Source organism: Cryptomeria japonica, unplaced genomic scaffold (assembly GCF_030272615.1).
Source record: "Cryptomeria japonica unplaced genomic scaffold, Sugi_1.0 HiC_scaffold_36, whole genome shotgun sequence".
Taxonomy (NCBI): Eukaryota; Viridiplantae; Streptophyta; class Pinopsida; order Cupressales; family Cupressaceae; genus Cryptomeria; species Cryptomeria japonica.
In genome coordinates, this window is record NW_026728858.1 from 397,217 (window position 1) to 403,216 (window position 6,000).

Consider the following 6,000-nt stretch of genomic DNA (forward strand, 5'->3'; position numbering starts at 1 on the left):
CCAAAGAAAGGAGCATAAAAGATTCAAATCTCAATTAATAATGTTAGATGGGTCATCATATTTTAGATTATTCTCATCTTGTACTTTTACAAACATTTTTAATATTTTCAATTTAATCATGATATATTGTTGTTTAATGTGCTTGATGTATGCAAAATAGTAGATTGACCTTTTTTTATGTTAGTATTTTACTTGTGGACTAGGCTCCACTTATTCTTTCTTAATATTTTGATTTTTCTTTGGAACCCATTTGAAATTAGCATCTTCAAATAAGGTGGCATCGAGATTGGTGAAATTTGCTTCCTTATTTTTCTTTGGAGCATAAACATGGAATCTTCCATGTTTTCATATATGGAGGAATGAAATTATTATTGTCTACTACTATTTTTTCTTTTTTACCCTTTTTTTGTTCTTTTGATATATTCCTTTGGCATCATTAATAAATTCTATATTTGTGTTCATAAAAAAATTCTATTTAATGTTCCTTACTCTTATAATCATAACAAATGTCACTGAGAGTGTCCAACATAATTTTCAAGTGTGAAGTGACTTGACTCTAAATTGTAATCATGATCATTTTAATCATTTGATATATCTTAAAAATATTGTAATTATCACAAAAAAGATTTAACTAATGAATTTTTTCTTTGGTTTCATATAAAGTTTCTATTTGATGTTTGTTTCCTTTGCAATCTTATAAATTTCTTTGTTCGAGTGACAACATAATTTTCAAGTTTAAAGTAGTATATATGTATCTCTCATCACTACTATAATATTCTCCTGGAAAACATAATTTAGACATTGATGTATTAGAGAGGGTATCACAATTACTATTGTAACAAAGGTCTTCCAAGTAAACTACAAAATCTAGCCAATGGAACACGATATGGAAAACTTCACCTATCTCCTTAAACCCCATCTCAAGAGGAAATACAAAACTCTCTAAAGTGTCCACAAGAACCCCGTTGGCTATGTTTAGACAAACACATAAATAGTTTTATATTTGTTTGATGTTAATTTTTTAATTATATCAAATTATTCTATGCATATGCTATATTAATTGCCTGGATTAATGGGAATACCTTCACATTGTTGACTGATGGTATGATGAAAGAACAAGGATCCGATCAACTACTGAGAGGGGGGGGGGGGGGTGAATCACTAGATAGAAAAACTGATAAAACTTCACCAATCTCAAAATCAATCTCTCAAAGTAAACTTAGAACTATCAATGCAATATCTCCGTCAAGATAAAAACTGTCAAACTAAACCGGTTGTTTGTTACAACAGATAACAGTAATAAGCTTGAAACTTATAACCATTCAAATACTTTTGTTGACATAAGTAAAACTTCATTTCGTATTGCTGTCGGTTATCATGACTTATCAAAGTGGAATAAGTAGTTAAGAAAATCAACCATAGAAACATAACCCAAAAAAAATTCACCACTTGACACAATATTTTTGACGTGGAAACCCAAATGGAAAAAACCACGGTGAGATGGAACTCACAAGAAATTTTGAACTCTTCTGAAGTTCGCCCTGTTAGGAGCCAAGCCTATTAAAGCTCTACAAAAACTCCTGTTAAGAACTGATCCTGTTAGGAACCACCCGGTCAAGAGATTGACTATAATGCCTTGTTAGAAGCAATACCCTGTGAGGAGTAAACTTTGTAAAGGATTTAGAATCCAAACTAATAAATCACCTTGTTAGAGGATTTGAATAACACCAAGCTTGTTAGAGCTTACCCGGTTAGGGGATTTAACTGCTGTAATTGTTAGAAAACAACAAGAGTTTGTTGATATGTTTGAATAGCACTTCATTTGCTTGTTCAGATCCTTTTCACGCTCCTATCTGCCTTTACTCAAATTGCAGATACATCATCTAGTTTGGCAACCACACATTCAATCCAACTTTTCCAACACACTCAAACTAAACAACTCATCAACCTTATAAACAAATCAACTAGGTCGATAACATAACAAAAACTTAATTCTCATAGAGATTACAAAAAATTTGGTTCAAGTATGACCGTTGGATTACATAACAATCTCTACACATCATTCAAGAAAGCCGCAATCGCTCCTTGATCACTGCTTCATTGAACTCAGTAACTCATCATGCACTTTGCATTATATGCAATATACTTGCTCATTCCCAAGACAAAAAAATGTTACCTCAATGCACCAAAATCACTTTGAAACTCTCTTCATACAATATGCATACGTGTTATAATCATTAACACTCATCATCAAATCATAAACCAATATAACCAATTCACCAAACTTAATTGGTTAGGGTTTATCAAAACAACAAGTAGGGTTTACCGATTCAACCCTCCAATACTTAGCAATATCGGCTCACTCCAAAAACTTTCCTACCGATTATAGTTCCTTCACTTAGCTCTTCCTACCGGTTACAAAACATCATTACAATAATAACATTACCGCTTAATTGACATCAATAACATATCATTAATGCAATCTTCATGCAAATTCCAACAATCTCCCCCTTTGGCATTGATGGAAATACAAATATCAATACCATTGATTGTTGTGATTGTGAATAGGAATCCTGGTTTACAATTTACCATTGTACTCTCCTTGTCTTCATCTTGTCTTCAATTTCTCTTAAACTACTAGCTGGTTGTACATCATACAATTCTTCTCACAATAATCACATAGTTCTTCTCCTCCTTTGACAACAATGCCAAATAAAAAATAAAACAGGCAATGTAAAACTTCATTGTGCAGCATCAACAACCTACAACTTGATTCTCCCCCCGTGGAATAACTCCACTTCTACACCAATCTTGCTGTAAAATTCTGCAAGTAGCTCCGGGACTGATGTAATCTACATCATGCTGAATTTACCTCATGAAGGGGTACAACCCCTAACTGACTTCTAAGATACTCAAAAGTAGTCTTAGGAAGATCTTTAGTAAAGATATCTGCAAGTTGCTCCTTGGTAGAAACATGCTCTAAGATCACATCTTTACTTTGCACTTTTTCCCTCAAGAAATGATATTTCAATTCAATGTGCTTGGTTCGTGCATGCAAGACAGGGTTCTTTGAAATATTTATGACACTAGTATTGTCACATAAGATCTTTATAGGTTTTCTAAACTTCATCTTGAAACCTTCCAAAATGTATTTCATCCAAATAGCCTGGGTACAATTCATATAAGCTGCAACATACTCAGCTTCAACAATAGATTGTGAAATACAACTCTTCTTTTTACTACTCCATGAAACAAGTCTTCCTCCAAGAAAGAATGCTCCACCTATTGTGCTTTTCCGGTCATCAACATTACCTGCCCAGTCTGCATTTGTGTACACCTTCAAATCAAAGTTTCCTCCATATGGATAGCATAATCCATAGTCAACAATACCTTTCAAATATCTGTAAATCCTCTTAGTTGCTATCAAATGTGTTTCCTTCGGATTCTTCTGAAATCTTGCAACTACACCAAGTGCATGAGCTATATCCGCTCTCCTGTGAACAACATAGTGAAATTTTCCAATCATTGACCTGTGCTCTTTCTCATCAACAGATGTGGCCTCATCTTCCTTAGACAATTTACAACCTGTAACCATTGGTGTCCCAATTGGTTTATAGTCACTCATACCAAATTTATTTAATACCTCTTTCACATACTTATACCGTGTGATGAAAATACCACTCTTCATTTGTTGTATTTGCAAACCTATGAATTTTTTTTATCTCCCACTAGAGATATTTCAAACTCACTTTTCATTTCATTTGCAAAGTTATTGCTCATGTCATCATTTCCTCCAAATATGATATCATCTACAAACACTTCACTAACCAATATTTTATCTCCTTCAGATTTAAGATATATTTTGCTATCTTCACTAGTTCTCTAAAATCCTATCTTCATTAGGTGTGAATGAAGCCTTTCATACCATGTTCTTGGTGCTATTTTCAATCCATATAGTGCCTTGTGCAAATTAAATACCATGTCCTTCTTGTTTGTTAAAGAATAACCATCTCGCTGCTCAATGTATACTTCCTCTTCTAGTATTCCATTCAAAAATGCTAACTTTACATCCATCTAGTATACTTTGAATCCTTTATGAGCTGCAAAAGCCAGTAAAGTTTTGACACCTTCCAGTTTGGCCACTAGTACAAAAGTCTCACCATAATCTTCTCCTTCTTCTTGTGCATAACCTTTGCAAAACAATCTAGCTTTGTTGCGAACTACAACACCATCTTCATTGAACATGTTCATGAAAACCCACTTAGTACCTATTAAATTTTTATTTACCGACCGAGGTACTAGAGTCCATGTGTTTTTCTTCTCAATTTGTTCAAGCTCCTTCTTCATAGCTTTAACCCAATGATCATCACCAAATGCTTCCTTAGCAGTTTAGGCTCAATAGTGGAGATCATGCAGGAATTTTCTCCGATTCTTCTTCTAGTTTGCACTCCAGCATCCTTATCTCCAATAATTTATTCGGGATTGTTATTGAGTCTCACATACCTCGGAATAAGATGTTCATTATCTTTGGGTTCATCTTCATTATCATCATCTTCTTCTGAGTCTACCTATTCTTGTTGAACTGGTACATCAATATTTGCTTTACCAGTTTAAGGTTTCACAGGTTTTGGTTCCAAAAACAAAATGAAAGGGTCTTCATCCTTTTTCTCTACATTGGTTTCTCTTGAGACTTCAGGATATTCATCCACTCGAACATCAACACTCTCAATGATTCTTTGTTTCTGGTTGTTAAAACACTTGTAGGCCTTACTCATGGTGGAATAAACAAGAAATATACCTTCATCACTTTTAGCCTCAAACTTGCTAATATAGTCACCTCTCTTAATAAAAAATTTGCTACCAAATATCTTAAAATAATCAACATTAGGTGATCTACCATACCAATATTCATAAGGAGTCTTGTCCTTACCTCTTTTTACCAAAATCTTGTTCATAGTGTAGACAGTTGTGCTGACAGATTCTCTCCAAAAAGTTTTCGCTACACCTCCTTGTATCAACATCGTCCTAGCAGCTTCAACAACTAACTGGTTGTTTCTCTCTGCAATAACATTCTGTTGTGGTGTCCTAGGTACAGAAAGTTGTCATTTGATACCATTCTCTTCACAATATCTAGTGAATTCCTAAGAAGTGAATTCTCTGCCTTGAGTTGTCCTCAGACACTTTATCTTCTTTCCACTCTCCTTTCTAGCTAAGGCCCTGAATGCCTTGAATTTACCAAATGCCTCTATTTTATCCTTCAAGAATGTGACCCACATCATCCTTGAGCAATCACCAGTGAAGATCATAAAATATCTATCACCTTGAATACTTTTAGTCCTTATTGGTCCACATAGGTCTGTATGAACCAAATCTAGCAATTGCTCTGCTGAAAAAGACTTGCTCTTGAAAGTTGAGGATGTCATCTTTCCTAACTAACATTCCTTAGATAGAGCATTAACCGGTTTGTCCAATTGAGGCGAACCTCTCATTGACTTTAACTTACTCACTTTAACAATGTTATCAAAATTCAAATGACAAAATCTCCTATGCCAAAGCCAACTTTCATCTATTTTAGCAATTAAACAGTTGCTGACTTTAGGATTCAGGTGAAACAGGTTACCTTTAGTTTTCTTGCCGGTTGCAATCGGTTCACCTTTGCTATCATAGATTTTGCACATACCATTTTTAAACTCCAATGGATATCCTCCGCCATTGAGTTGGGCAACATTGAACAGATTGTGCTTTAGACCTTCAACCTAATAGACATCATCTGCACTGCTCTTTCCATTAATAGAAATAGTTCCCTTACCTTTAATCATGCAGGGTGAGTCATTACCAAATCTTACAACTGCACCATCAAATTCCTTCAAAGAAAGAAATTTGCTCTGATCACTGGTCATATGATGTGAACAACCACTATCAATGATCCAATCATCAGAATTATCCATGCGTGAAACTAAAGATTTCTGATCAAATAATTCTTTAATGGCTACAAACACA